This window comes from Zalophus californianus, chromosome 6, assembly GCF_009762305.2.
Source record: "Zalophus californianus isolate mZalCal1 chromosome 6, mZalCal1.pri.v2, whole genome shotgun sequence".
Lineage (NCBI taxonomy): Eukaryota > Metazoa > Chordata > Mammalia > Carnivora > Otariidae > Zalophus > Zalophus californianus.
The window spans coordinates 99596941-99618558 of NC_045600.1; the positions used below are offsets into that span (position 1 = coordinate 99596941).

The 21618-nt window shown below is 38.4% G+C and overlaps 1 protein-coding gene and 1 pseudogene across 6 annotated transcripts in view; one reads left to right on the top strand and one right to left on the bottom strand.

Moving 5' to 3' along the window:
* RNF111 (ring finger protein 111) overlaps positions 1 to 21618 on the top strand; it is a 122751-nt gene that overhangs the window by 44832 nt on the left and 56301 nt on the right. The window lies entirely within an intron of this gene.
* LOC113909669 lies at positions 18005 to 18292 on the bottom strand (annotated as a pseudogene).

Consider the following 21618-nt stretch of genomic DNA (forward strand, 5'->3'; position numbering starts at 1 on the left):
CACTGTTTGGTTTGTATTGTTTTTAAAGTAAGTTGCAGGTATCAGTGCATTTTTTCCTAAACAAAATCAGCTTCCGTATCATTAACTAGAGTTGAGTATTTGTTTACAGTTCTTTGTTTTTACTTTTTTTTCTTTTCCATGCATGCTCAAGCTGGGGCTGGGGGGCGGGTATGGTGGAAGGAGAGGGAGAGAATCCTAAGCGTGCTGGGCATGGAGCCTGACTCAGGGCTCGATCTCACCGCCCTGAGATCATGACCCAAGCCAAAATCCAGAATCGGACACTTAACCAACAGAGCCACCCAGGAGCTCCTACAGTCCTTTGTTTTTAAAGTAAAATTTACATATAGTGAAGTGCACAAATCTTAAGTGTATGATTTGTTGTGAAGTTCTGCCAAATGTATGTTTGTGTAACCCAAATCCTTATGAAGAAATAGAACATTAACCAACACTTCAGAAAGTTCGCTCGTGTACCTCGCTCGTGTACCTCATATTCAGTAGTTTCTCCTGTTCTTTGATTCTTTGTAGAACACTAGTTTTAATTTGTTTTCACCTTAGATTATTAGGTTTGCCTATTCTAGAACTTCCTGTGTCTGGAATCATATACTTCATATCTGATTTCTTTCCCTCAGCAGGATGTTTTTTTTGTACCCGTAATGTTACTTGTATCAGTAGTTCCTTCTTTGTTGTTTTGCTGCTGCTGTTTGGTATCCTATTGTATTTAAAAATCGTAATTTTTTTTTATATATCATAATTTTGTTTATTCACTTGTTTATTCATTTGTTGGAGATTTGTTTTTCCCAAACTGTTGGTTATTATGAGTAAAGCTATGAACATTCACATACAAATTTTTTGTATACCTGTGTTTTCAAACCTAGGTGTGATATTATTGGATCATAGGTTAGATGTGTATATGACTTTATTAGAAGCTACCAGAGAACTCTGTGTAGAGTTCCAGTTGTGCCACATTCTTGTTAACGTCTGGTGGTTTTGGTCTAAGAGTTTTAGCCTTTTACTGGGTTGTGCAGTAGTATCTCATTGTGGTTTTAATTTGCATTTCCCTGATTACTAGAGATACAAAGCATTTTTTCACATACTCATTGGCCATGTGTATGTGTTTTGAGAAATGTTAAAAATCATTTGTCTATTTTTTTGGGTGGCGTTGTCTTACTAAAATGGAAAAGTTTTGCATATATTCTGGATTCAACTTATGTGTTTATATATACATATAAATTACACATAAACGCAATTTTCTTTGTATTTAGTTTGCTACCTTGCCTTTTGTTTTCTTCTTTTTTTTTTTAAAGATTTTATTTACTCATTTGAGAGAGAGAGAGAGAGAGACAGCACAAGTAGGGGGAGAGGCAGAGAGAGGGAGAAGCAGACTCCCTGCTGAGCTAGGAGCCTGACATGAGGCTCGATCCCAAGACCCAGAGATCATGACTGGAGCTGAAAGCAGACACTTAACCGTCTGAGCCACCCAGGCACCCCATTGCCTTTTTGTTCTCTAGTGGCATCTGTGAAGAGCAGATTTTCATTTTGGTAAAGTCTAGTTTATCAATTTATAAAAAATGGGTAGTGCTAGGGGCTACCCTCTGGCTTGGCTCAGTTGGTAGAGCATGTGACTCTTGATCTTGGGGTCGTAAGTTCAAGCCCCATGTTAGGTGTAGAAATTACTTAAATAAATAAATTTTAAAAAATAGGTAGTACTATTTGTGTTCTACGAGACCTTTGCCCGTGGTATGATTACATACAATTTCTGCCATGTTTCTTTTAGAAATTTAAGGTTTAGCTTTTAGGTCTAAGTCTCTGATCCATTTTGAGTTAATTTTTTTGTCTGATGAGTGGTATAGAGGTTAAATTTTCCCCACATGGTTCACCAGTTGTTCCACCACCATTTGTTACTATTCCTTTCCTATTATCTTGGCACTCTTATTGAAAATTACTTGATATGTTTGAGTCTATTTCTGGACTCTCCAGTCTATCCTTATGCCAGTAGCACCCTGTTTTGTTACAGTTGTGTTTTAATCTGTCATCTTGCTCTGTGTTTTCTATTTGTCCCATCTGTTCTCTCTCCCTTTATTTTCCTTCTCATGTTTCCTTTGGGCTTTAGTTTTTTAGTTTTTTGGGTTAAAAAAATTTTTTTTGTATTACAGTTTATTTCCGCTGTCGGTTTATTAGCTATACTTATTTTTTATCTTTTATGGTTGCTCTAGGGTTTACACTATGCATCTTTAACTTTTCACTGTCTGTCTTCAAGGAATAATAGACTATTTCAGGGGTGCCTGGGTGGCTCAGTCAGTTAAGCATCCGACTCTTGATTTCAGCTCAGGTTATGATCTTGAGCCCTGCATTGGGCTTCATGCTGAGTGTGGAGCCTGCTTGAGATTCTCTCTCTCCCTCTCCCCCTTCCCCACTACTTGTGTTTTCTCTTTATATAAATAAATAATTTTTAAAAAATAGACTATTTCACATATGATAGAAGAAACATCAAACAACCTACATCTCTTTGCTCCACTCCTGTGCTTTGTGTTATTGTCGTACACTTTTTTTTTTTTAAGGATTTTATTTATTTGACAGAGAGAGACACAGTGAGAGAGGGAACACAAGCAGGGGGAGTGGGAGAGGGAGAAGCAGGCTTCCCGCCGAGCAGGGAGCCCGATGTGGGGCTCGATCCCAGGATCCTGGGATCATGACCTGAGCCAAAGGCAGACGCTTAACGACTGAGCCACCCAGGCGCCCCTGTTGTACGTTTTACTTTATATGTTATTAGTTTTGTGAGGATTTCTTTGTTCAGATTTTGAGGTTATAGCTAGAGAATAATTGTGAGGTTATCTGTGTGAGAGAAGATGCTAGTAGAACTTGCTTTATTCCATTCTACTTTTAAAAGAGACTGGACAGTGATGATTTCTGAAAAAAGTCTTTAAAATTTGATAAATTCAGACCAGAAAATTTTGATATATGAGTCTGAAAAAAGATGGTTGTATCATTTACTCTTTTTATGGAACTCAACAAAGAACTTGGAGCATTTGTGACCAAATGTCTCTGAGTATTACCCAGTTATTGACTTTAGGCAAATTATTCAGAGAAAAACAACAGAAAAGTGTCTCCCCTATGTCTTTTTTTTTTTTTAAGACTTTATTTATTTGACAGAGAGAGCGAGAGAGGGAACACAAGCAGGGGGAGGGGGAGAGGGAGAATCGGGCCTCCCGCCGAGCAGGCAGTCCGATGCGGGGCCTGATCCCAGGACCCTGGGACCACAACCCGAGCCGAAGGCAGACGCCTAACAACTGAGCCACCCAGGCACCCCTAAGATTTTATTTATTAGAGAGAGAGATTGAGCACACAAGCAGGGGGAGCAGCAGAGGGAGAGAGAGAAGCAGACTCCCCACTGAGCATGGAGCCCAATGCAGGGCTTGATCCCAGGACCCTGCAATCATGACCTGAGCCAAAGGCAGTCGCTTAACCAACTGAACCACCCAGGCACCCCTCCCCTATGTCTTTATCTGTATATAAGCTAAATCTAATTGTAGTATTTTATATTTATTAAAGTGTTTTTAATGATTTTGCTAATTATCCTAAGCTTTTATTTTCAGGTCTTGATTTTGTCATTCAGGGTATATGTGATCTCTTTTCAGCTTTGTGTCATTTGGGGATGTGGTGAATATTCCATTTATGCCTTCATGTGAAACCACAGCTAAAAACAGAGTTTGGAATGCATTTTGTAGGCTAATTTTTAATTATACACCTCATTTTATATTGCTGATTATTGATACTTTTTTTTTTTTAAAGATTTTATTTATTTATTTGACAGAAAGAGACACAGCGAGAGAGGGAACACAAGCAGGGGGGGTGGGAGAGGGAGAAGCAGGCTTCCCACGGAGCAGGGAGCCCGATGCGGGGCCCGATCCCAGGACTCTGGGATCATGACCTGAGCCGAAGGCAGACGCTTAACAACTGAGCCACCCAGGCGCCCCTATTGATAGATTTCTAGTCGAGTTTTGGATCTTTATTCCATTTTAGCTTTCAAGTATATTATAGCTTATAATTCTTCTCTTAGTACTGAAGGTTAATGAAGTTGAGACTGTGCTACCTCATGCGAGAGGGAGGGACCTTAATGTTGAAGATTATGGGAGAACATAAGTTTTAGTTATTGTAGATTCCTCATTCCTCCCTCTATTATTAAATTGAAACAAACTCTGGGGGAAATTTGGTAATTCTGTGGAACTTTGTTTCGCCTTTCATATACTGAAAAGTATCCTAAGAACTCATCTTATTTCTTCTTTTTCTTCCTACCAATAATTCTAGACAAATAGTTCTTTGAAGTCGAGTGGCATCTTTGAAGACTTTATGTCCTCTATCAGAAGATCATGTGTTGTCTTTCAGTCTTTCAGATAACTGGTTTTGTGCATTTTTATGTGTACCTCTTCATTAAATATGTGACTCACTCAGAGATCCTCTGCCGTGGAAAATAGGGTGACCAAGTCTCATTTCTTCCCATTTCACTCTTTTTCCTTTTGTTCTTCCTGGGAAAACCTTCCCCGGTCCCCCCTCCCCTTCAGAACTGAATTAGGCTCTACTACAGTTTGTTTCAGTGCATACCTCTATTATAACACTTACTGTATTTTAATTACCTGTTGATATGCCTCCCTGACTGCTAGACTCTAAGGACAGTTTTATGTCTTATTCATCTTGTATTTACAATATTTGGGATAGTCTGGCATATTTAAGATATTCAGGAAATGTTTATTGCATGGTGTATTCATTTGCTAGAGCCGCTATAACATACTTCAGACCCGGTGGCTAAACAACAACAAACTTTTTTCTCACAGTTCTGTAGACTAGAAGTCCAAGAACAGGTATAGTCAGGTTTGGTTTCTCCTGAAGCCTCTCTTCTTGGTTTGCAGATGACTGCCCACCTTCCTGCTGTATCCTCACATGGTCTTTTCTCTGTGTCTCTGTGTGTATCCAGACTTCCTCTTCTTAGAAAGGATACCAGTCAGATTGGATAGATCCCACCATATGACCTCGTTTAACCTTAACTGCTTCTTTAAAGGCCTTGTTTATACTCATATTTGAGGTACTAGGGGTTAGTATTTCAACATACGAATTTTGAGGAGGGGGGCACACTTAGGTCCCTAACACATGGATATTTTGATCTTGCATATGTTCCAGCTGAAGGTGATTTCTTATGGGCCAATACCAAACCAAGATTGTCAGAGTTGGAACCAAAGATTTCCTAGCTTGGATAAGAACATGTGGCTTAATTTTAATATTTTGTCTTAATTCCCACTTAGATAATTGTACTATTTAATGATTAAGATCCTGTTACTTTTAGGGCTTTGAAGTGTACTGCCTAGCTGTACTCATTTAATAATAGGTTTTCTTTACTTTATGTCACAAAAAATAAAATACACACATACACACACACACCTGGGCACATGTGTGCTTTGTGTACATACTGGCTATGAATGCATGATTATTGAACATTTTAGCCCAAGAAATACATGTTTATTTGCCAAATTCCCAGTGGTTATTTGGAAAGGATTCAGTAATTTCTCTATAGAAATTCCATGAATTATACATAATTTCCCAGTGTATACAGAGATACATGCCTTGCTATCCCATTTGAGTGACCAGATAGTTTTTTAAGCTTTTTCTTTTCCTGTGGTAGCTCCAGCTTTAGATTTCCCTCTTTCCATCTCCGCTAGTAGTCCCGTATAAGATTTTTGGAGATACTGGCAGTAGTGAGGGGCTGGTGATGTTGGAGAGCAGGATAAGCTCCATTATCACTCATCTATTTTCTCCCTTTTTAGGGATTTCCTTGGGAGAAATTTGCATATAATGCCCTTACCTTTAAAAAAAAAGTTTTTATTTGACAGTAGTTTTACATTTATAGAAAAGTTGCAAAGATGGGCACCTGGGTGGCTCAGTCGGTTAAGCACCTGACTCTTGATTTCAGCTCAGATCATGATCTCAGGGTTGTGAGATAGAGCCCCTCATCAGGCTCCACGTCGGGCTCCACGCTGAGCGTGGAGCCTGCGTAAGATCCTCTCCCTTGCCCTCTGCCCCTCCCCACCTCTAAAAAAAAAGAAAAGAAAAACAAGTTGCAAAGATAATACATAGAATTCATATGTACCCTTCACCCAGTTTCCTCTGTTGTTTTTTTTTTAAGATTTTATTTATTTGACAGAGAGAGACACAGTGAGAGAGGGAACACAGGCAGGGGGAGTGGGAGAAGGAGAAGCAGGCTTCCTGCAGAGCAGGGAGCCCAATATGGGGCTTGATCCCAGGACCCTGGGATCATGACCTGAGCTGAAGGCAGACGCCTAACGGCTGAGCCACCCAGGCGCCCCAGTTTCCTCTGTTAACATCCTACCTATCCTATGTCCGTCGCAACTAAGAAACCAACATTGGTATATTACTATTAACTAAACTCCAGATGTTATTTGAATGTAATCTCCTGTGGTTTCAGTTTCTCAGTTTCTCATTGTTTTTATGATCTTAACAGTTTTGAGGATTGCTCATCAGGTATTTTATAGAATGTCCCTCAATTTGAGTTTGCCTGATGTTTTTCTCACTGGTTTGACTGGGGTTGTGGGTTATGGGGAAGGGTCCCACAGAGGTGAAGTACCCATTAGCAACATGAGTTACAATATTAACCTTGATCATCTGGCTAAAGTACTGTTTGCTCCACCTTAAAGTTACTCTCCTTTCCTTCTTAGTCCTTTCTTTGGAAGTAAGTCACTAAAGGGAGATGAGTCATTAAGCTCTACCTCCTGGAAGGGATGCATCTACACAACTCATTTGGAATTCTTCTATAAGGAAGGTTTGTCTCTTTGCTCCTGCTTATTTTTTTTTTTTTTAAGATTTTATTTATTTATTTGACAGAGACACGTGAGAGAGGGAACACAAGCAGGGGGAGTGGGAGAGGGAGAAGCAGGCTTTCCGCGGAGCCGGGAGCCCGATGTGGGGCTCGATCCCAGGACCCTGGGATCATGACCTGAGCCGAAGGCAGATGCCCAACGACTGAGGCACCGAGGCGCCCCTGCTCCTGCTTATTTAGTCATTTATGTCAGTATGGATTAACAGAATTTATTTTATACCTTGGGGATAGAATCCAGTTACTAATTTATTTATCTTGTTGCTACAGTTCTATTTTTAGCCATTGGGAACTCTTTCAGGTTGGCTCTGGTGTCTCTTTGACGTGCCTCTGTCCGTGTGTGTGTGTGTGTGTGTGTGTGTGTGTGTGTGTGTGTGTGTGTTTTCTTTACTTTCTGCTCCAGGTTCATCTTATATCTTCTTTGCCCCAAGTTAGAAAGCTTTAAAGGGGGCGCCTGGGTGGCTCACCTTAGCATCTGACTTAATCTCCGCCCAGGTCTTGATCTCAGGGTCATGAGTTCAAGCCCTGTGTTGGGCTCCGTGCTGGGCATGGAGCCTACTTAAAAAAAAAAGAAAAAAAGAGGGCGTCTGGGTGGCTCATTCGGTTAAACGTCTGCCTTCAGCTCAGGTCATGATCTCGGGGTCCTGGGATCGAGCCCCACATTGGACTCCTTGCTCGACAGGAAGCCTGCTTCTCCCTCTCCCACTCCCCCTGCTTGTGTTCCCTCTTTCGCTGTGTCTCTCTCTGTCAGATAAATATAATCTTTAAAAAAAAAAAAAAGAAAGAAAGCTTTAGGAGGAATGTTTGCTTGTTTTAGGGGCAGGCAAGTAGGGAAAAGTCCTTAGATTCTTGTTTTATTTTAAGCTCCCCAAAACGAACTCTTTTTTGGATGGCAGGAAACCTGCCATGAACAAACAGCAGGTGTATTTGAGAACTTAGGCTAACAGGAATTGTAGACTTCTAGAGTCTGTTCCTCTCCATCATCATCACCATCATCAATCGCACTTGTATCATCATCAGTAATACTAGTATTATTTTGCCATAACTACTGTTATTGCAGGCTTACCTCTCTTTCCCATAATGCTGGCTTTTCTTTTTTCTTCTTAATCATAGAAGTCACTTACAAATGATTTGTAGACTGTCAGGGCAGGTAAAAAGATGAGGGAGATTGGAACCTTGATCCAGTTGCTTTGGCTGGAGTTTTGTTCCAAGTAATGGAAATTGGAGCTTTTAAATGTATTTCTGCCTTGAAACTTTATTAAACATTTTAGAAAGTGAATGGACCTGTATCTAGGAATGGGTTTATTGCTGAATTCTCTTGCAAAGTCTGATTTGAAATAGCAACTGCAGCTCTATGAAAGGTTTTAATTCAAACAGCGGGAGTTTGTCCTTGTCACAATGGCGAAATAAAGAGCCAGGAATATTCACAAGTTTTCTGAACTTCCTACTTTCTTATCCTTTAAAAATCTGTAGTTCAGCCTTTATCCTCCTACTTATGTTTAGCTTCAGATTTTAGGATCAGTTCCCACTAGGGACCAAAGGTTGTAAATAACAAACCTGAATGCCTGTTTTTAAAAAAGTTTGGTTATTTTGTTTTATAAACTTTAAAGAATAAAAATAAATAAAACATTATAGGTAAGATAGAGAAGTCACCTAGATTTTCCTTATCAGTTTGAGGAAACAGTGCATGTTATGAATATAGTTTCATATTTTGCAAGTATTTTGTGTATTTTAAAATTTTATTCTTTTACCACTTTTATGAATTTATATGCAGTTTTTTTGTACTATCAAAATTTTCATCTTTTGTACATTTTCAGTAAAAACTGAGATAATATTGTTAGTCACAATTGGCATGTTTCCTGTTAAGCAACTAAAAACTTATTAACCATATTGTTGTAAATATGCCTAAAACATGTACGTGTTTATTTTACTGAGAACAGTCTGCTTTCTGGATGGCTCAGAATTATGATTCTGAACATCAGCTTTTATTCTGTGCTGTATTACAGTGTTGTCCTCAGAAATTGTTCACATAAAATTATTTAATCTAGGCAAACTGAATTTTTTTTAGCTATTGGGACAAACGCATTAGTTCTTCTGTCTCTTACCTGTTTTTAGGTGCTGCCACTAATATTCTGTCTGTTGTACTTGGTATTCAGACAAATAAGCTTATAAAATTATATGTAAAATAAAATAGTCTCTGAATATTGAATTGCATGTGGCCTTTCTGACAAGTATTTTGATCCTTTAGAGAATCATTTTTCTGTAGGCTACATTCCTGAGAGTTGAGTTGCTGGAAATCTGACTTCCAGAGGAATAGAGTATTTATTATTGCCTTACAAAAAAGAGAAAAGAGGAGTTATTTGAACAGTATGATAAGACTTGAAGAGTATTTTGTGCAAGACAATTATAACTGAATTATGAAAGATACCGTATTTTAACATGAATAATTGCTTGGGTGGGAGTATAAAGTTGAAAGCCAAGTGTGATACCAGCAAAAAGCATTCATTCCAAAACAGCAATTCTGTAGGGTTCTGCAGTTTGTGATTCTAGGTTGATTTTTTTTTTTTTTAAAGATTTTATTTATTTGACAGAGAGAGAGACACAGCGAGAGAGGGAACACAAGCAGGGGGTGTGGGAGAGGGAGAAGCAGGCTTCCCGCCAGGCAGGGAGCCCGATGTGGGTCTCAATTCCAGGACCTCAGGATCATGACCTGAGCCGAAGGCAGATGCTTAGCGACTGAGCCACCCAGGAGCCCCTCTAGGTTGATTGTTGAGCAGTGTTTTGAAAAAATGTTGAAAAAATGTTTCAACGAAAATGTTGAAAAATGTTCGTGGTCATATTATGGTATTTTGGCTCAAGTTTGTTCAGTCTGGAGATGTAGTTCTTGATTTGGTAGAAGAAGCCTGCCCTCCCTTCTATCCTCACTCCCTCCCTTCTTTCCTTCCACGTAGGAGAGCAGGTACAAAAGAATATGAAGTAATGCTAATCCATGTAATAACTGATTATAGTGGCTTGTGGTTGAGCTGCTTTAACAGCATAAAGTTGCCAGTTTAAGTCTTTTTTGAGTGGAGCGATGCTGTTAATCTAAAATACCTTTTCCAATACAGGGTGGTATAGTTGATAAGGGTCCTGATATAAATTGAAAAGTTAGAGATTGGGTAAAGGGAAGTAAGATGTTGGAGTTTTTTTTGGTAGCCTCTATCTTCTATAAGGTAAGAGGCAGAGTTAGTAATTTGCTTAAGATGAGAGGATATAAAAGGAGAGGGCTTGAGGAAATAAGTATTTGAGTCCTTTACTATGAGGAAGGAAAGAATTACCAGGTAGTTATTGGCTTAGTTGAGGTTAAAAAATTTCTTTCAGTTAAAAATATTTGGTACTGGTTAGGATGATTTAAAGACCATAGCAATCAACCTAAAAGCAAAGGCAGGTGGTTTAACTGTTACAGAATTACTTACAGAAGAAAGGGATGAAGAATTTTTTTTTTTGTCTTTAAATTTTTTTATTGTTATGTTAATCACCATACATTACATCATTAGTTTTGGATGTAGTGTTCCATGATTCGTTGTTTGTACATAACACCCAGTGCTCCATGCAGAACATGCCCTCTTTAATACCCATCACCAGGCTGACCCATCCCCCGACCCCCTGCCCTCTAGAACCCTCAGTTTGTTTTTCAGAGTCCATCGTCTCTCATGGTTCGTCCCCCTATTTGATTCCCCCCCTTTCATTCTTCCCCTCCTGCTATCTTTTTTTTTTAACATATATTGCATTATTTGTTTCAGAGGTACAGATCTGTGATTCAAGATGGAGAATTTAAAGCAGAGCTTTAGCTAGTATACCATGTTTGGGTTGCAGGTATGTGGAGATACTGATCCCTTCAGCCTTCAAGACATCAAGAGAGGGTCTGGATGGCAGGAGCCCCCGGGCTGGCACCTTGTAGATGCCTTATCAACCCTAAGTGCCCAATATATATAATATTCTATGTGTATCATGATATAAAAAATAGTTGGGAAATACTGATTCACAGAGCTGGTGAGAGCAGTACTGAGGTGTATTTCTGAGTATTTGCTGGTTAGTCAAAATGTGAAGTCAGGAGCGGATTAATAAACAGGGAGAATAGCGTCCAGGGTTTTGCCTTCTCAGATCTTCTGTCTCAGACTTTGTTATTATTTTCTTAAGTTTTTTTTTTCTTTCTGCCCTTTCTTATGGCAGATACTCTATCATACCATACTCTTTTAGCTCTTTATTCTCTATATTCAGAACTTCACTTTTATGAAAGTAGATAATTTATTGACTATAGTGATTTTATTTTCCTCCAAGTAGATAATGCTAAAATCTGTATTTCCAGACCTGATATTATAGGCATAGTCCCATCTTGTTGTCTTATTATTATTTCAAAATATCCAAAATTGAATCCCTGCATTCTCTTTCCAAGTAACTTCATTTCTGACAGTACTTAACGTTTCTTCCAGATATCCAATCAAGACCCCAGACTTGGGGTGCCTGAGTGGCTCTGTCGGTGAAGTGTCTGCCTTCGGCTCAGGTCATGATCCTGGAGTCCCAGGATCCAGCCCCGCATCACGCGCCCCGCATCACGCGCCCTGCTCATCCTCTCGTGCTCGCTCTCTCTCTCAAATAAATATATAAAATCTTAAAAAAAAAAAAAAAGACCCCAGACTTGGCATTGCCTTTTTTTCTTCTTTGCTGTTTCGCTATCTTATTTCTTTGTCTTAAAAGACTCATATTTGCATATCCTGCCTTTTCCTTCACTTCACCCTTCTCCCCCTAAAGGTGCCTTTTTGGGGCAAAGCTTTCTCCCCAGTCTGTCGGACTTGCCCTCAAGCCTACTCCTGTTAGCACCTCCTCAATTAAATATTTCTTTTATTTTTAAAGATCTTATTTATTTATTTTGACAGAGAGTGAGAGAGAGAGAGACAGCGAGAGAGGGAACACAAGCAGGGGGAGTAGGAGAGGGAGAAGCAGGCTTCCCGCTGAGCAGGCAGCTTGAGGCAGGACTCCATCCCAGGACCCTGGGACCATGACCTGAGCCGAAGGCAGACGCTTAACGACTGAGACACCCAGGCGCCCCCAATTAAATATTTCTAATTCTGTGTTAAGCAAAAGCATAGAATTCTTCACTTCTTGGTGAAGAAGACTCCAGCTTATTCTCTCCCACTAAAACAAAAACAAAAAAATCCATATCCCAAACATTTAGAGTATTTAGATACTGCCATTTCTTGCCGTTGTTTGAAATGAACGGTTTTCTCTGCCTACCATCACCTTGTACATCCTTCATGGTTTGACTTGGATGTCATCTTCTCTATAGAGCCTTTCCCAGAGACACCAGTTGCTTTCTCCTTTGTGTTCTCATGGAGGGTACTTTTTATTTATATCATCATTTATAGCATTCTATATTTTGGTTATTTATATTCTTTCTGTTGTGCTAAATTATGAACTTCTTGAAGGATAGGTGCCTGTATCTTATTTATATTTCTGCCCATGTATCCAGCATACAAGGTAGTTTTCTGTAACTATTTGAATAACTGAGCATACACGATATCAGTCAAAACTTCATCTTTTTTAGCCCACCATAGTTTGGTTCCACTCTACCTACTTTAAATAATATTTCCTGCTTCTTGCAAGGATGTGCTCACTGTTTCATTGAGGTTCTTCTCTTTAGAGAGTTTTGTGTAAGCCACAATAATTTTTATCTTTGTATTTTTGATTTTGATTTCTCCTTCTTGAGCATTATTCAGCATACATGACCACTTATAAGAGAAACACCAAGTCATTTTATGTTTCTCTTTTTTTCCTTTTTTAAGTAGGCTCTGCACTCAGCATGGAGCCCAACATGGGGCTTGAACTCACGCTCCTGAGATCAAAACCTGAGCTGAAATTAAGAGACAGACATTCAGCTGACTGAGCCACCCAGGCACCCCAATTTTAAATTATTGACAAAATTTAGTTCAAAATGTTAAATGTATTTCTGTAAAGATTTAAGATTTTGTTGAGCAGTATGGTTTAATTCTACATTGAGCTCTTGCAGACTTAAAATTTGATAAGATAGTAGGTGTATTAAAGCAGATATTTCCATATACAAAAGTGTTAATCATCTTTAAATTGCCTTCTATTCCTTTAAAAAAAAAAGAGAATTCTCAATTCACTGAGTTCCAATCTCCAAGGAAACCTGGAGGCTACTTGAAGTTCAGTTTTGGAAACTGTAAGTTTAAGTAACAGTAATCTCTAAGATTAGTTAGTAAATTTGAAGCTTTGAAAGTGGCAGATTGGTTACTTGAACAGTTATTAAGAATGAAAGATTGTGGAGGTTTGTTTTCCTTGTACATTATTTTTTTTTCTTCTTACACTTTTCGGTTAGCCCAACAATACTAATTACTATTCTTTTCATGATGAAAGATTTTATGAAACGATTTCATGATAAATTATTACTTTCCAAGTATTAAAATTTCTTTGTAAAGGTAATCTCAGAAACAACATGCCTAGAATCATAGAGCGGTATCAATAATTAAAAAGCATAATCAACTGTCAAATCTGACAACTCTTCAAATTTGCCAACAGTCAGATGCTATCTGTCAGTTTTTGCCCTTTTTTGTTATTAAGCCATCCAGGATTAGTGGTCATTTCTAGTAACTAAGGTGGAATTTTATGCCTAGTCAAGGTTCCCATAAAAATCATACTAGCATATATTTGATTTGTGTAGTAATCTGCAATTAACAAAGTTGTGTCCTAGTCCAGTAGAAAAATAAAATATATTTTGTTCTCATTATTTTTTGTTCCTTTAAAAAATCCTTGTACTTTGATTTTAAAAGGGGCAAATGATTGTTTTAGAAAAAATTCAAACCACATAGAAATTGTAACACAGAAGTTGAAAGCTCCAAACCCAGTGCTATAAATCTCCCTCCTACAGTCTCCGTCCCCAACTAAGTGTATGTTTTTCTATATTTTCCCCATGCATATATAAACATAAGTTGTTTTACAAAAACGGGTCATACTGTAACAGACTTATTTGCAACCTGCTTTAAAAAATTATCTGTACTTTCTGTATCTGTACAGAACTTACCTCATTTTTTTTTTTAAGATTTTTATTTATTTAACAGAGAGAGAGAGAGAGAGCACAAGTAGGCAGAGCAGCAGACAGAGGGAGAGGGAGAAGCAGGCTCTCCACCGAGCAGGGAGCCCGACGTGGGGCTCGATCCCAGGACTCTGGGATCATGACCTGAGCCAAAGGCAGCCGCTTAACCGACTGAGCCACCCAGGCGCCCCAGAACTTGACCTCATTTTTAAAGGCTGCTCAGCAGTTTGTTTTATGGATATACCCTAATTTTATCTTAGTTGTGAAAATTAAAACCTAAATAAAAAGGAAAAAACACTTGAATCAGATTTTCCCTTTTACTTCTACCCTCCTCAGTTATACATATAGCTCTGTGTAGTTACTATTTTTTTTAAAGATTTTATTTATTTGTCAGAAAGAGAGCACAAGCAGGGGGAGTGGCAGGCAGAGGGAGAGGGAGAAGCAGGCTTCCTGCTCTGCAGGGAGCCTGATGCGGGACTTGATCCCAGGACCCTGGAATCATGACCTGAGCCAAAGGCAGATGCTTAACCAACTGAGCCACCCAGCTGTCCCTCTGTACAGTTATTTTTAATTAAATGTTGATTATTTGAAAGTTCCAGTGAACAAAATGGTGAGAAACTACATGCAAAAAGTATAAATTTGAATTAATCTTTAGTTTTAGTGTTTTTAAAGGCAGTAACATGTCCATGGTGGTGGTGTTTATGTTTTATATTTAAAAAATTATGGCTTTTTTCTCATTTGTAACAAAGGCCATTTAGAGTCTTTGCTCATACAGAAATAAGGTGTTACTCCATTTATGAGGATTGTCTTTCACATCCTATTATACAGTTCTGTAGTTTTTTGCGTATTGAATCTTTTTTGGTTGATTCTTTTAGGTTTTTTTTGTGATAGAACTTACTTTATATAACATAATTAGCAGTATCTTTGTATTTCATATTTCATGTTGCAATATAAATCCCAGAGTCCAGGCTTCCATACCAGAAATGTTAGACATTGTGTGGTGTACCCTATGATTTGTAGCACTGCCTTCCTAACGAGTTGAAACGGAGTCCCAGATACTCTTCGGGCTTGCCAGGATTGAGACACCCTTCATTTTGCTACTGGTCATGATGACACCACAATCATGGCTAGAGTAGTAGTAGACTCTGTATTGAACTCCACCTAGTTTGTACTGATAGGAGACCTAAATAGATGTTAGATATGTTTTCCTTTGATGACTAATACTTGGGGATTTTAGAATATTTTAAACAAGACAAACAAGAAGATCGTTAGGTTCATTGAGTAATAGAAACCTAATATTTGAGAGAGATTTATCTTTTTCCAAAAGTAGAATGTCTAGTATTAGAAATTAGGGAGCATCCAGCTCCTCAAACTTCAGTCCTCCATAGTAGAGGAGAATCTGTAGAATTATTTGTTTTCATGGATTTTGTGACAAAGACTATTAGTTCTTCATTTTTATACTTTAAGGTTCTGTAGGAACCGTTGATTGTATGCCCTTTGTGACTCTGAGGATTTCATCTTTTTCTAGGTATAAGGGAAGATCTTTTTTTTTTTAAGATTTTATTTATTTGACAGAGACACAGCGAGAGAGGGAACACAAGCAGGGGGAGCAGGAGAGGGAGAAGCAGGCTTTCCACTGAGCAGGGAGCCTGATGCGGGGCTTGATCCCAGCACTCTGGGATCATGACCTGAGCCAAAGGCAGACGCTTAACGACTGAGCCACCCAGGCGCCCTAAGGGAAGATCTTAAACATATTTCTTATCTATGTAACTGCTCCTCTAGAAAAGGAATTAATAATAAGAGCCATTATGCCAGGTACTCTGCTAGGTACTCTCATTTAACCCTTTAAACAATTTTATGAGATAGATAACTAGTATCCCAATTTTATAGATAAGGAATAGTCTTAGAGAGTTTAAGTAATCTGCCCAAGGTGACACAGCTAGTCAGGAGCAGTCAAGACTTGAACCCAGCTCTTTTTAGTACACAAAGGAATGACACTTACTTTTGCTTGACTATTTATTCTTTTTTGTCAGTGATCCCACTTAAGCGTGGAAAATCACCTTCCATATTTGTCATTCAGTATCCTTTTTTTCATAATGTTTTTAGTTCTTAGATATGCTAGCTTTTTTTATCATTATTGTAATGCCTCATTTTCTCTAGCTTCCTAGAATATTTTGACAATGTTTTATAAGATTTCTTAGTCTTACAGTCACCTTCTTGGTGAGTTGGTCAGTCAGCTAGTTCTCTTCCCTGTTTTTTGAAGTCAGGTTTGTACTTGGGGGGACAAAAACTTCATTCACAGAGTAAGCCTTAGCTGAGATAGTCAACCCATGGTGCTGTCTGTGCTTCTCAGAGGAGATAGTGATCCTGGGCATACCTCTCTTTAGGTAACTTGCAGAGTCTGACAGTTCTAAACTCTATTGTACTATACACCTTAATTCCTTTTAATATCTGGGCAATAATATCTAGAGCAGCATGGAATGGAGGATGTCCCTGAATCTCCTCATGTGGGTATCTCATGTCTGGTTCCTCTCAGGTTATTATCTCTATGGATATCTGTTTAGGTTAAAGAATAGAGTGAACATCTTTGGATTTAGGTCTCTAAATCTCTTCACTCTCCATATAAATCATTCTAAAATTCAGTGACTTTTATTTTTTATTTATTTATTTTTTAAAAAAGATTTTATTTATTTATTTGACAGAGACACAGCAAGAGAGGGAACACAAGCAGGGGGGAGTGGGAGCGGGAGAAGCAGGCTCCCCGCCGAGCACGGAGCCCAATTTGGGGCTCTATCCCAGGACCCTGGGATCATGACCTGAGCTGAAGGCAGACACTTAAGGACTGAGCCACCCAGGCGCCCCAAAAAATTCAGTGACTTTTAAATGCACCCGTAAGACTGACCATGTGACTCTAGCAAATAATATGGCAGTCCCCATTATATTAGCATAGACCCATCCAGTGATACTCCTTGTCCTACCACCTCTTTACCCAGATGATATCAAGATTTTCCTCTGGTGCTGAGAAAAGAAATTCTGAGCTGTGTAATACAGAACTGTGAACAGATCTACGTGTCTGGAGGACTATGGATGGCAGAGAATCTTTGAAGGTTAAGAGAACTAGAATGCTAGTTTCCTTTGTTTTAAGATTTTATTTATTTGAGAGAGTGCGTGCACACAAGTGGTGGGGGTTAGGGGCAGAAAGAGAGGGAGATAAGCAGACTCCTCATTGAGCAGGGAGCCCACCTTGGCACTTGATCCCAGGACCCTGAGATCATGACCTGAGCCTAAGTCAGATGCTTAACCAACTGAGCCACCCAGGCGCCCCTCCATTGTTTTATAATTTTAAAAATTTGCTAGTATTTTGGAGTCACATTAAATTTCCCAATAATTTTTGCAAAACTGACATAGTAATAATTGTTTTCATATAGGTACTGTGTCTCTCTCTCTTTTTTTTTTTAAACAAGAAGTTTATTTAAACAAGACGCTTGACTTGAAGGGAAAACTCTCTAGGATTCATTTCTTTTAGAGTAATTTATCCCTACTTAAAGACAGATTGCGCTACATGTAACAGCTACGTACAAAAAAGTTATAAAATTGTCCTTGATTTTAGAATGATAAATGAAAAACATTAAAATTTTCCAATCGAACAAGATATACAAGGATTTTTATGTTGTTCTTTTTTTGTTAAACAGTGAGAGCAAAATAACTTACTGGAATATAAAGAGCTGACTGAGCATGCCACTAATGGAGAGAAGGTATTTTCACAGAAGCAGTATTTTCCCCCATCCCATCTCCATTTGATGTTGATCAAAACATACCATTGGCCATTTAGTTAAAAAAAAATGCAATATGCTTGTGCACATACATAGTTACTTTATGTACAATAAAGGAATGGGGAAGGGGAAAATGAAAGAATAGAGAAAACTATACTGTAGTAGTCAGGATGTGGTGGAACCAAATTGCAGCTTTCTGATTGAGACTGTCTTCTTGGTCTGGAGGAACTGAGTTCTGGAGTAAAGTAGCAGGTTCCCTTTTTAGTAGACATCTCCTGTCTGCTGCTGGAACACATCAATTTCATCTTCATCCTCCATTTCCAACAGTGCAGGTGTGTCTGTTTCATTGATTGGCTGCCCATCAAATAGAAATCTGATCTGCCTCATTGACAAACCCTGTCATTCACAATAGGCTTTCATTAGTTTACTAAGTGGTGTATGCCTCTTAATCTTAAACTGCACCACAGAACCATCCTGCCCTGCCAACTTCAAATTAATATGATCGTTGTTCTCAGTCTTGACTCTGTCCTTGAGCTTTTCGTCGGCCATGGCGAGCGCTGGAGTCTCCTCAGCTGCCGCTTCACAAAAGAGGTACCAGGTCCGCACTGAACGAGCACACAAGCAGCACCAGGAGTCGGTACTGTGTGTCTCTTGTTAAACGTTATACTGGGTATTAAATCTTCTCACCTCTGTTGTGAGTGGTATTTTTTTTTCTGTAGTATTTTCTAATTAGCTACTCTTTGTTTAAAGGGAAGTCACTGATTTTAAAGAATTATTGTGGTAAACACATATAACTTGCCCATGTTACTGTTTCTAGGTTTTTTGTCAATCTCCTTTGTTGATGTTATCTGCAAATAATGACCAAAATATCACCTCCTTTTATTTATGTCCATTCTCTTGTTTGAATGACTTGACTAGCCCTTCCAGAACTATGTTATGTAGTGATGAAAGCTTTTTTTTCTCCTGATATTAATGAGAACTAACTGTCACTTTTGTTTTTATTTTGTTTTGTTTCTGAATTGTGGAAAGAAAACATGTCTGTGACCTGAATCCAGCCTCAGTTCTCTGGTTTGAAGATTTATTTTTTAACGTTGGACCTTGATACTCTTAGGGACATGAAAAGTGGTCTCTCTAGACTTTGTGCAAGATGCAACCGCTTTCCTATTTAATATTTACTATGAATCAAGAAGCAGCATGTAGATCAGGTTACCAATTTTATGGAGGAGAAAATCTTTGTTTCCTTACTGTTTCCTTTTGTGATGAGTTTCTCTGTTTCAAGGGCTTGTTGAACCCCCAAGTATAAAATATTTATTTTTTATGTCTTCTGTGGTTCTAGAGCTGTTGTAACTGAAAATAGGGTTATGATAAATGTTCAAGTCTTAACATTATTATAGTTACATAATTTTGTTCCTATTACTCTCATTCTTCATATTCTTCTTTCTTTCCTGTCTTATGACAGCACCATAATTCTTAGTTACCCCAGCCAGAAATACAGCAGTCATTTTTAAAATTTTACACATTTATTGTTTTACTGATTAATGCAATAAAAAAATATTCATTGAGTGCCTACTATGTGCCAGTTGAGTTTTAGTTGCTAGAGATCGGGCAGTGAATGGGGCAGACAAGGTTCCTGCTTTCTTGGAACTCGAAATTTAGTGAGGGAACCCATACCATATACAATAAAAATAGGCTAACGAGACTTCAGTTATTGGCGGGTCAAGGACTTTACAAAAATCAGGATGTGATATTGAGTGATGGGGAAAAGAAGTTGGTTCTTTAAATGGAGTGTGTGTTAGTCCAGGTTCTCTGAGAAACAGATGCCACAAGATTAAATGTGCAAGGAATTTTTTTTTTTTGGTTGTAAAATATACATCATATAAAGTTTACTATTTTAACCATGTGTAAGTGTGTGGTTTGGCATTAAATATATTCAGATTGTTTTGCAACCACCACCACCATCCATATCCAGAACATTTTTATCTTTCCCAACTGAAATTCTGTACCCATTTAACACTAACTTCCATCCCCTTCTCCCCCTGTGCCCTGGTGACCACTGTTCCACTTTCTGTCTCTGAATTTGACTGCTCTAGGTAACTCATGTAAATGGAAACATAGTATTTGTCCTTTTGTGACTGGCTATTTCACTTAGCTTAATGTCATCAAGATTCATTCATGTTGTAGCATGTGTCAGAATTTCCTTTTTTTTTTAAAAGACTTTTTTTTTTTAAGAGCAGTTTCAGGCTTATAACAAAATTGAGAGGGAGGTATATGAGAGACTTCTCATATACTCTCTGTCTCCATTATCAACATCAATCACCGGAGTAGTACTTTTTTTTTTTTAACCAAAGATGAACCTAAATTGACTCTTCAACACTCAGAGGTCTTTAGTTTACCTTAGGGTTCACTCTTGGTGTTGTACATAAATGGGTTTGGACAAATGTATAATGGTATATATCCTTCATTATAATATCAAACAGTATTTCACTGCCCTGAAAATCCTTTTTGCTCTACCTGTTTATTGCCCCCCAAGCCCCCTCCCTATAACCACTAATGTTTTTATTGTCTCCATAGTTTTACCTTTTCTAGAATTTGATATACTATAGTTGGAATCATTCAGCATGTTTAGCCTTTTCAGATTGGCTTCTTTCACTTAATATAATGTGCATTTAAGGTTCCTGCACATCTTTTCATGGCTTGATAGCTCCTTTCTTTTTAGCACTGAATAATATTCCATTTTCTGGATGTACCACAGTTTATCCACTCACCTCTTGAAGGACATCTTGGTTGTTTTCCAAGTTGTGCCAATTATGAGTAAAGCTGTTGTAAACATCTAGTGCAGGTTTTTGTATGGTTTCCTTCCTTAAAAAAAAAAAAGATTTATTTATTTATTTTAGTGAGAGAGAGGGAGAGGATTTCAAGGAGACCCTGTGCTGAGCTTGGAGCCCCACTAATGGCTTGATCTCATGACCTTGAGATCATGACCTGAGCCGAAATCAAGAGTTGGACGCTTAACCGACTGAGCCACCCAGGTGCCCTGGATTCCTTCTTTTTAAGGCTGAACAATATTTCACTGTATATATACACCACATTTTGTTTATCCATTCATCCATTGATGGACTTTTGGGTTGCTTCCTCTTTTTGGCTGTTGTGAATAATGCTGTTGTGAACAGGTAAGTCAAATATCTGTTTGAGTCCCTGCTTTCTTTTAGGGGCATACCTAGAAATGGAATTGCTGGATCACATGGTAATTCTCTGTTGATTTTTGGAGGAATTGCCATACTCTTTTCCACAGCTGCTGCACCATTTTACATTTCCCAGCAGTGTACAAGGGGTCCAGTTTCTCCACCCCTTACTGATACTTGTTACTTTGTTTTTTAGATAATAGCCATCCTGGGTGTGAAGTAGCATCTCATTGTATTTTTGACTTACATCTCTCTACTGATTAGTAACATCTTTTTATTTTTATTTTTTGTGTGGAGCCCAGTGAGGGGCTTGAACTTAGGACCCTGAGATCAAGACCTGAGCTGAAATCAAGAGTTGGACACTTAACTGACTGAGCCACTCAGGCGCACCTCTTTTTATGTTCCTGTTGGCCATTTGTGTATCTTCTTTGGAGAAATAATTATTCAGTTCCTTTGTCCATTTTTAATTGGGTTTTTGTTGTTGAGTTCTAGGAGTTCTTTATATATTCTAGATATCAAGCCTTATCAGATATCTTATCAGATATATGATTTGTGAATATTTTCTTGTATTCTCCGGGTTTCCTTTTCACTGTTGGTATTTTCCTCACTGCACAATGTGCAAGGATTTTATTAGGGGGAAGTGCCTGTAAGAGAAAATGACGGGGTTAGCTGGAGAAGACAGAGTTGTTGGAC